Below are 12,058 nucleotides of genomic sequence, written 5' to 3'. Positions count from 1 at the left end.
AAATATATTATTTTCAATATCTGGCATTAATAATAATTAAAAACGGATACGAACAATTCGTATTCAATCAAGCACAGTAACAAAGTGTGCTATTTAATAAGTTTTTAATTTTTTTGAAAAATTTTGCCAAAAAAAGTCACCAAATCGGACCAAAAAAGATATTAGTTTTTCCTTTTTCGAGCTTTCAGAATATGCAACTCTCTCTGGACTGAAATTTTGTAAAAATAACCTCAAATATCGAAAATAGTGATCTCGTTTAAAAAAAATCATTAAATTTTGTTAAAGGTTTTCTTCTTTTCCTGTGATTTAACATGTTAGTCATTAATTATGTCTACTATTATTTAGCAAAATTTCAATAAAAACGGGTCAAAAAAGTATCATAGAAGAAAAAAACAAATTTTCTTAAAATAAATATTGCCAAACAATAATAACAAACTTGGTCGTATATGGTGTTCTCAATTCTTTTTGAGATTTTGCTAAAATAGAATAGAAATAGAAATAGAAACAGATATTATTCATTATTTTTTGTTTTTTTCGAACGTTTTTCAGACTATTAGGCCCAAGATGTTCTTGGGCCTTTTTTTTAATTAAAATTTCAACAAAGATTCGACTATTTTTCAATCAGGTACTCATTTATTATCAGATTTTGTTACAACTTGCTTAAAAATTTGAAAAATCAGTCGAACTTGATACTAATTTATTTCACATAATACCTTGGAAATTTTTTATTTGAAGGTCATTCGAAAAATGAATTGTTTGGATATTTCGATAACTAAAAATAATTTCGAATAAAAAAATTTCTTGAAAAATGATAACATTTTTTAAGTACTTGATGTACTAATTAGTTTTGAATAGGCTGCAAAATTTACTTGAAAACCTATTTATTTATTTAGCATCGACTCAAGTAAACAATTTTTTTATTAGTGATGTCTTAATTTTTTAACAAAATGTAAACAACTCCAGCCCAAGAAACCGTACTTTTCTAATCACTTTTTTCTTTAATTGCAAATAGAATTCCATAGATCTAGTCGAGTTAATGAGAAAAAAACCTAAATTGCGGTATAAGTAACTGGTAACTCAATAAATTAGTCAATTAACTTCCAGTTCCAGCAAAACCCTCCAAACATAGCATTGCAACAGCATTTTTTCCGACTTGCTTTAACTAAATCATTGCAAAATTGCACAATCAGCCTCCACATTAGTCCACCAAACCCGCAAATTATCCGCATTCACTTTAGTCAACAACTGAACCTACTCGACCATTCAAATCTAGTGCATTTATCACGTTTGTAATATTGCACAACACGCGGTATTATCCTCATACCGCAATTATTCGACAAAAATTCGCCTTCGGGAACTGTTATCTGATGGATCAAAAACTTGGATCAATTATTTTTGTGATCCAGGTCCCGAAAAAGTCCAATTTCAGCAATCGCCAAGCAATTACACAATTGGTAATAATAACGCACATTTGCTGAAATTCCCACTGAGGTCACAGAACAATACCCGGCATAGTTTCAAACAATGGCAACTAATATTTCTGCTAATTTTCAAGGAGCAAACGCCCCGACTAATAAATGTGTTTTAAGGCCTCCATTGAAATGCACAGATCCACCGATAAAAAATGGTATTATTTAATGATAAGAGACCTGGGAAACATCCATTTGTCAACAAATGCACTTGAGCGTGCACTGTTGTAATTGTTATTGTGTTTTAAACGCCAGATTAAAACGGAATTTAGCTAATTAATTATTTCCAAAAGAAAAATTGTCGTTACGACATGGGAAATCTGTTACAAATTACGTAACGTGAAGTGTATCAGCTCTTTTTGGTAATAAGTAGTTTAATCGGAATCACACCTTGGGTGTGGCCTTTTTCTTAATTATAGACAGCGAAGATTAACTTGTGAGAACGCGCAAATTGTCCACAACCTCCAAGAACAAATTGCTCAAATTATAGATAACTACAAAGTTGTTTGCAGTTCCTGTTTTAGGTTTTATTGCCGCTGCACGTAAGAGGTTCCGTTATTATCCAACCGAATGGAATTGGAACCGAAAACGTTCATTAATTTCACGAATGATTTATGGTTCAGAGATGCAACGTTATTAATTTATTGAAAATGGTTTTACAAAAATCGTTTCATACTTTACTTAGTTTATAGCACAGTCTAGAACGGCTTTCAGTTGTCACTAAAAATCACAGGAATTTATTGCACCAGATTAGAAAATAAGCATCGACAGATATATGAATTTCTTACAGACATTCCAGCAATTTGCTGTGATATGTTTCCAAGAATGTGCATTTTAGCTGGACTTTTTGTCTCTTGTCTACATAATTTGTTACAAATGCATACATTTTAATATTTTACGGGTGCAGGAAATGGAATTTCTCTTGTCCAGAGAGTAGCAATTTGGTTCAATTCTTAAAAACATTCTAGTAATACAACAAATAAATGTGTAATTATTGAGTAAGCGAAATTCAGTGGTGCAAAACTAATAACTGTGGATAAATACAGTGCAGACACTAAAATTTTCGCCAAAAAAGTTGTTTCCCAATATTGCTTTACTTACAATAAAACTTTATGTGTGCAAAAGTAGGTAGAGCACTTTAAAGCATTAAATTTTTTATGTGCTTAATAATTCAAAGCAAGTGTTAATTTTGTGAATGTTATAGCGAGCAGTAAAGAAAATAAAAAGTTTATTGTGGCAACACATGTAATTCACACGCGACAGCTGTAATCAAACTCGAAACTATGTAATTTGATAAAGTTCAGTGTCAAAAATCACTTCCCAGTCCTGAGATTTCACAATTCGCTCCCTTGTAATAATTATCCAATAATTATCAAAGAATGCTCTTTTACTTAAATTTTTGAAAAGTGAATTAATGAAAAAATCGTCCGTAACGTTTCGGATTTTTACAATTTTTTTGTTAAAACCTATCTTAATCCTGAATATGTATCAACTTGTTTTTTTGAACAAAATTCCCAAACCTGAAAAAATTGTTTTCGCCAAATAATTTTAGAAATTCTGTCAAGAATATTCAAAAAACTCATATTTGTAGTTTTGTATGAGATTACCACTAAGTTAAGACAATAATTATATGATTTTATACCTTTTTTGTGTGTTTTTGTGCGTTTTACAAGCAGAAATGCAATTATTTCGTAAAAATTTGCCTTTGTTGATGGTTTAAGTAATTTTTTAGTTTTCAATCAATATTTCCTCCAAAAATGAACTGAAAAAAACATTTTTCCGAGAATTTGCTGACCAAAAATGGCATTGATTTTGGGAAAATTTTTGAAAAATAAGCCAAAAAATGAATGAATTTATTCGAAAATAGTAGTTTTTTCGTGTGTTTTAGTTTTAAGTGAATTGGCATTAGTTAGAAACATTATTATTTCGCAGTCCAAAAGGTACTAAATTACGCAAAAACTTTGAAACCAAATTGTTAATTTGCGTTTTTAGAGCGTCTAAGCACGTTTTTTGAGCAAATAAATATATATTTTTTTAAATATGGCCAACAGTTGGCTAAAAACCTGATCAGAAATGATGATGTTCTTAATTTTGTATGAGATTTTGCCAAAATTGACAAATTAATGAAACAGAATTTTTTTGGATTTTTTCCAAGATTTTTCAGGTAAAATGTTTGAGCTTCCTTGACGAATTTTACTAAGATTTTTGGAAAAATTTGATTGTTTTTGAATCAAATACTCATTTATTGCCAGATCTTGTAATAACTTGATCAAAATTAAAAAAAAACAATCGAATATGATACTAATTTGTTTATTTTACTTGATAATCTTGAAATCTTGAAACATTTAACCTTAAGCTTATTTAAACCACATTCAAGGTCACAAAACAAAAGATCACAACTCAAACTAAAATCCACTATACTAAAAAAGTAAAAATATTTTTTACTGTAATGATTTCTCAAAAACTAATAGTCTTACAGAAATTAGAGTTTGGTATTAAATACTAATTTTTCTACAATTCCTTACAGTAACTAAAATTAATTAACTAATTAACTCTGCATAAAATGTTATTTCTTTGATCACAGGCTTAAATGTTCTTTGTCACTAGTCAGAAAAAATAATTAACTAAGTAATAATTAAACATTTAGACAAATTTAATTTTGACAGCAATTTCGATCATTTTTAATTTAATTTTATTCGTAATTATTACTATTTTAATTAAATAATTTGAATTCTAAAAAATGGTAAAAAATCACATTAATAGACAAAAACAATGAATATTTTATAACATAATATTTCGGTGTGACTATTAGTTTTTGAGATTACAGTAGACCTACCCTGTATAATTTGATAAAGTTCAGTGTCAACGTCCAGTTTCACAAAAATCACTTCCTAGACCTGATATTTCACATACAATAATTATCCAACAATTATCAAAGAATGCTCTTTCACTTAAACTTTTTGGAAAGTGAATTAATGCAAAAAATCGTCTTCCACTTAATAATAATTGCACGCATATTCTGCATAATTATCTCAATCGCAATTACGATTTTTCCTGGCATTTAAGCTAAAAAAGTGCTAACAGCAAGTGTTAGATAACTTCATTTCGGCAATGCTTTCACGGATAATTTTTGTACGAAGCCTCGAAGGTGATAATAACAGAAATTTGCGCCGGTTTGTTATAAATCTAATTGACCACCCTGATGCAACATCATTAGGAAAAAATAAGTGAAAACATCTCCGCACCTATTCCCTCCAGCTCCGCCAAAAATTAAACACTTGGGATGATTTACACGATGGCCTAAAGCAGTCGATCGGAATCGTCCCAATTGTCTAATCGCCGAATTAATTTTATTTATTGGGTAATTAATAGCGGCTAACAGGAGAAGTCTTTTATTCGAATCGATCATCGCTCGTTTACACGGTTCTCAAGGTGAAAGCTTTTTGCGAAAATTGAAACCGTTTCGTCAGAAAAATTCGCCAGTCAATTTTGGCTGAAGACGTTCGTTTCTCATTCTCTTCCTACTTTGGATTCTAATTCAGTTTAGCACACATTACGTGCAGGAATTTGGTTGTCGTGGTCTAGTAAAGAAGCGAGACACACGCGATTAATTTACGCAAATTCAGACGCGTCTTTTTGTTGATTGTTGGTGGTTAGTGTTTTGTAATAGAAACGTTTTTTAAGAGGCGTGTAGCGTGAATAATGTATGAAGCTGTAAAAAGTTTGTAAATTAATTAGTTGAGCGATAAATTTCCTATGCGATGAAAGTTGTTGCGAAAAAATGCACCATTCTATAAATTTTTACATGACGGGGAGATTTTATCTCGAGTTTTGGAAGTTATGCCAAAGTGTGTAAATTTAATTTCCAAATCCACTAAAATTCTGCTTCATTTTCATGATAGAATCACACAGAAAGAAAATGGATTTCTAAAAGTGAGGGACTTATTTTGCACCAGGTATTAAAAGAAACGCTCGAACGCAATAAACAATACTTTTTATTGTTGTAATTAGTATACAACAAAAATAGTGTTTTTTTTGTCTTTATTCCTGCAAAAAAGTATATCACCTACAAGCGAGTGAAAGATTTTCAAAGAATTGTAGAAAGGTTTTTGTGATGAAAATTATTAAGGTATTACCTACTTATAAAACAGCAATACTTTAACGAAAATACAGAAAACTGTTTTTTGAGCTAGTTTCTGGAACGTTTCTGGAATGTTTTTTGACGAAGAATTTGCTGATTTTGTCAAACAAATATGAAAAAAAAAACGTTATATTTAAAAAAAATTGATTGATTGATTCTTTTTTGTCGTGCTTTAATGGGTTACATGTTTTACACAAGTCACTATACTTGTATATAATTAAATAACTAAAACGTGGAAAAATTACTTTTACACACAATTTTCTTCCAAAAAACTTTTTATTTTGATTAAAAAATATTGAAAGTAACATTCAATTTTTTGCATCATTTCTAGATATCCTATTATACAAAGGCAAAATATTTGAATAAAAACAAACTGTAAATTTATTATATAAGGTTTATAATTTTTTCTGTGAATATAAAAACCCTTTAAATAAGAGTTAAGTTCAACCGATTTTGCCCTAAATATAATACAAAATCTCTAATCTATAAAATTTATGACTATTATAACATGAGATCGAAGATATACTGAATCAGAGCAAGCCTTGAAAGTGAAGTGTAGCTTCAGGATAATAACCCCAAAAGAGCGGCCGTAAATAAACGGCTAAAATGTGGCTAAAGTTTCGCAGGCTCTAATTAATTATATTTTCGATCTCATGTTATTTCAACAATTAACTTAAATGTTTTGTCAAAACCAATGGAAAATCGTTAAATTGTTGGTCTGAAGTCTTTTATTTAATGTAAATATAAGAGCGTTTGAGTATTTTTTAAGGAAAAATTTACTATTATTCCAAAAGATTTGGCAAAATGAAGCAGAATATTTTCCATGAATTTTGGGATCTAATTTTTCAGCGACAAACTTAAAAAAAATGTAGGATACAGTAAAAAAAGTGGAAAACCGTTGGTAAATAGGTCTAAACTTTTTTGTGAACTTAGGAACCGTCTATACTCACTTGAGTAAAATATATTTTGCCAAAACTAAGCAGAAAATCGAATACATTATTTTTTGTTGATTCGGGAACATTTTAGTGAAAGAATGAAAGCAGAAAGTGGAAATATTTTGACAGAAACAGAGAAAACCATTAAATTAAGTCTGAAATGTGTTTTTTCAATAGACAAAAAATTATTTTGACAAGAAATTCTGAAACTTTTGCCAAAAAAAGTAATAGATCGCCAAATTATTCTAAAAGACGTTACTTCAAAACAAAGTTAAAAATGAATAAACGAAATAAATGTAGGAACATTCAAAAGTTCAAAAATTCAACAGATTTTGCCACAATGTATGTAGTAGAAAATCGCTAAACCATAAAACTTTCTTTCATATTTCAACGGTAAACTTACAACATTTGACTTTTCCAAATTAGAGAAAAAAATCCAAAATTAAATGTCTCTTTTTAAAAGATTCTCAGCACTTTTCGACGATTTAAAGAACAAAGTAAAATCAATCATTTGTAATTTGTTGTTGAGCGTTTAGAAATTATACTGTATTTTTATTTATTTCATATTTTTTAACGTGATGTGGTAAATTAATTTAATAGTATATTTTTTAACGCAGGGCTTTAAAAAAATTCCCCTAAATTATAGTGTTGTATTAATGTAAGTTCATAATAAATGGCTTATTTTAAACGAAAGAGAAAAAAGATTTTATTGAGAAAAAAATGTAAAATACAAGATTTTTGTGTTTCTCTTATTTAATTCCTAGTTTGAACAATATCAATTTTTGTTCTTTAACTTTCTCTAAGCCAACTTAGCTCCTCAATATATCCACAAGAACAGGGAAATATAATAACAAAATAAAATAAAATAAAACCAAAAAGTGTTCTAGTGCATTAAATAGCAGCATTAAAACCCTTTTGTGCATTAGCATATTGTGCATAAATTAAAAGATAAATAAATTAGGACTTAAGCAAGCCTAAATCTTTCGAAACCAGCGATCTCTACAAACACTCATAAATTGGTCCAACTCTACAGTTCACTGTACTGTCTAAATACCGTTCATTTTGCAGATGGTCCTTGAGATTTATCAAGTGGTAAAAATCGTCAAATTTCAGGTAAAGTCACCCATAAAGTTAATTCAATTAGCAAGAAAATTTCACAATGCGCCATAAACCGATTTTACGAGCGAAGGTTTTGATTCCGCCTTGTTATTAGCGTAATGGACACCTTTTAATAATAATAATCGTCATTAAAGCGTCCTTGCAACCGACCTCATTTGTGTCTTTTCCGTCAGAAATAATCCTGTGGCTTACTAGAATCACGTTCTTCTCTTTACCACTTGTCGATTTTCTGCACGACTGGTTGGCCAACAAGACTTTGACTTCCTTTCGATTTCGGAACTGAACGCAGAGCTCCAGTTTTTGCGATTGCTTTCTACCGGACAATTTTTATAATTGCGTGTTTGAAAATCATTGTTTTATCTGATTTCATCTCGACGGTGTTGTTTATGACACTTTTACAAACTAGAAGAAATCAAGCAATTATTTACTAAACGCTTTCGTCAACTCGCATTTTTGATGCGAGATAACACTGCTTAAAATAGCATGAACATGAAGACTTAAACGTGCTGAAGCTAAATCTGCTTTCATTTTTTTGCCAACACGTGTAGATTTTTTTTGTGTTTCATTATGGCATAGAAGTTATTTTAATTCATTTAAATCGTACAGACGTCCACATAAAAAAGATTTCAGTTGACGGGAAGAGAATAAAGCTGAGAACTACCAGGAAATCTTTCGAGATTTTTTTTCCTGAAATACAGGGTTTCTAATATAGTTGAATATTTTCAGAACGGTTTAACAGAGAACCTTAAATTTGGGAAACAGTCAAAAGTGTTTAAATTCTATCATTTGAGAGCTTTTTACAAATTTCTATCGTCATTTATTTTGAAAATACAAGGCTAACTTGATTTTTTTTAATGGCACAATTTAGTAATTTTTAAAAAAGCATTTTCTCTAAATTCAGTGATGTAACGTTATAGACACTTTTATTTTTATTAAAAGGTAAAAAAAATTCAAGGATTTACTAAATTTCTGGAAAAGTTAGTTTTTAAACTTTTAAAATTGACCATTTCGTAGGGGGGGTGTTAATTTTTTTTTTTTTTCCAATTACGACTAAACTATTTGAAAAAGTGGATTTGTTTTAATCCTCATCTATGCAAAACGATCCGGGGAATCGATTGGAATCAAGAAAAGCGCCAAATTCCCAATAGTTTTTTTGTTACTAATTTTTTAAAATTTTACCTATCCTTGCTTTTATTTGCAATTTTCTCGAAAACTATTAGTCAAAGAACAAAGGTCTTTTTTGGAAAAGACAGATAATTAAAAGAGCTTTCCAAAGATAATACACTTCATGGGGGTTTGTTAACTTTGAAAATACTGTTATTAGCGATCTGTCACTTGCATATTACATAAAAATTAAACTTGTGTACAATAATTAGTTTAACAATGGTACATTTAAGTAAAATTGAGTAAAAAATTCTCATGTTGGTTGGTCATGGCGACAGAAACATCTTTTGTACCAAAAAAATTATATATTTCGTGTTTTTTTATTAAAACGTGTTCTTTTTCAGTTAAAAGTGATATTTTAACAACTATTTTTAACTTTTACAAATTTTTTGGTTTATTTCAATATTTCTAAGGCTAACAAAACTCTATATTTTTTAAAATTTTATTAGTGTGAAGTTTTTTTTTAATTTCGATAAAATTAAGGTATGCATGTGTTACATAGATTTTACAAAAAATGCTCTTATTCAAAATATTGTTGTTTGAACACCTGAATCGTTAGAATTTATAGACTCCTAATCATATGCCAAATAAATTTTAAGAATAGTTTTTATGATATTTAACTTTTTAGCATCCCTGTATATGTCTTTTAAAAAATATTTTTTTTTTACTTTTACTACACTTTCTACACGGAAAGTCTTAGCGTCGTAGTGATAAAAATGAAAAAGTTTCCACCAAGAAATATTACACATACAGGGTGAATCAATAGTGGGTTATTTCTGACAGGTCCTAAGATGCAACCAAAAATACTAATTGTGCTTTATCACTTGGATAATTCGTTTAATTTTTAAAAACATTAGTTGAATCAATATTTTATCTTTTAATTTATTATTAATTAATAGTGAAATTTTAGCAAAACTGTTAAAACAAACCTGACAATTGTAATCGTGAATTAATTTTGAAATTTTTTAATGATCACCGATCTGGTGTGCTGTTATCAGTATTATTGGTTGCATATTAACAAAAATTCAGAAATAACCCACTATTAACTCACCCTGTAGAAGAGAAACGATACAACACGTAATAGTTATTTATTTAAAAAAATAATAATATAATTTTTTTTGTTATTATTGTTTTTGTTATTTTTGAAAGGATCACCTGTTTCAGGAACAATTTCAGCGTTCATTCATTAAATCCTGCTCGTAATGAATTAAAAACCGCTGATATAATATTCAATATAAACAACATAAAAACTGCATTAAAAAACTTGTATTTTCATTACTTCAGTTTCTAAATTAATCTGAAAATTTACATATCTCGGCTATATTACGTTGTGTAATAAACTTAGCAGACTACATTTCCTGCCGATATGTTATTTCAGTAGATAAGATCTCGTATTTTTAAATAAGTTGTTCTAATCTCTCCAGAATCAAGAGATAGGTAGCTTTCCCAAATTATTTGATTTTTCATTCAGTCGTTAATTTTTATCGCATTTGCGAAACGCCATATGTGTGCCAATTTTGAGCAACATTATCACCGCATTTAATTGAAACATAACATTCGTTATTAGAACCTTTCACTGGCAAAGAAATCTGAAACTTTTCTTCGAAGCTGTCTTTATCCAATTTTTCCAATTATCTATCTTATGCGTGCTGGGGCTTTGGGCGGGTTTTCTTGCCCAACACATTACCGATTTAATCAAACAGTCGGCTCTGTAATCTGTTTCAATCAAGTTGGCAATTATGCAAAGGGGATTCACCGGCGGGTTTGACGGATTTTTCGAAAAATTTCCGATCGACTTGCAATTTATTTGTAATTAATATTTGCACCGCGAGCGATGTAATAGTTTGTCGTTTATCACACGGCACAACTTTCGTTCTAAATGAGTAGGCAAGTACGTTCGGTGTGTAATTTGCGTTACGTAAGCGTTGCTTTCGGACAAATGTGAAACACAGCTTGACAATAACTCTAAGTCATTGTCGGCGGCTTGGGTGCATTACCATTGAAGGGAAATGGGCAAAAATGATTGTTACTGACATTTGAATCGTTGATTTGAAAATATTAAGTTGACAACCAGTCAAAGTTTCAATTAGAAACTGAAATTTCTTGACATGTTTCACAACAAACATCGCAAAGCAATTCAGTTATTTTCAGGAGTTGATTTCATTCCCTGAAAAAATCAATTTTTTTCGAACCTTTAGAAGTCATGAAGTCATTTGATCAATTTGAAGTTTGTCTTTTCCGACGTTTTATTCAAAAAAAAAATATATTATAAAAAATATATTATAAAATATATTATAAATATATTATAAATAAATTATATTATAAATATAATAAAATATATTCATAACTCATTCAGGAACATTAAATAAACCGTAGAATTCTGCTTAAAATATTCCCGGAGTCGATCCAATTTTCAGTTTCTGCCAGAGTAACATTTCTAGTACCTAGGTACGAAAAAATAACACAAAATCCTGGAAAAAATAGTTACTCAAGCACTTAAAAAGACATTAAATATTTTTTTTATCATAATTTTAGGTCGAGAAAACCACGTTTCGAATTTTTTTATGGCTTGCAGTTAATCGACTATTTTTGAAAATTTTCAGGAATTCACTTACACCTTGAAAGATACAACAAATCACCAATAAAATAGCGACATAAAGGTGACCCAGGGGTGCGATTTTTTTAAACGATAGGTCTTACAATAAAGAACATTCTAAAAATACCAAACGATTTTTTTTAATTTTGGTCTAGTTATCCATGACAGTGAAATGTATTGCGTAAATAATTTCAGCATCGCTTTATCTGTCAGTATGTTCACCGACGAACATAAAAAAATATGTTGGAATCTTATTTCCGCAATGGACGTCGGGTTAACGTATCTGTCATGGATAACTAGATCAGAATTTCAAAAAATCGAACGGTGTTTTAAAAAAATACCGAATTAAGTTCTGTTTATTTTAGTGAAAACCCCAAATTTTTGTTACAGTCTAGATACAACGCACCCGAGTTTCTTGGACTTTTTTGTCATAGTTTTTGACTTATGTCAATTTAAGTGTCAAAATAGCGTCGTACATAAACGTAGATTTATAACATCAGAACCATTCAAGATAATGTAACCAACTTTTTTCTAGTCGGTTCCTTAAGCTTTAGCACATCTTTTGTAACACAGGCGAACACGAAGTCCATATTTCATCGCCTACTATGATTTTCTGAAAATGACTAATTACAAA

This window comes from Tribolium castaneum, chromosome 1, assembly GCF_031307605.1.
Source record: "Tribolium castaneum strain GA2 chromosome 1, icTriCast1.1, whole genome shotgun sequence".
Classification (NCBI taxonomy): domain Eukaryota; kingdom Metazoa; phylum Arthropoda; class Insecta; order Coleoptera; family Tenebrionidae; genus Tribolium; species Tribolium castaneum.
The sequence above is the reverse complement of the archived record's forward strand: the minus strand, read 5'-3'. Positions refer to the sequence as shown.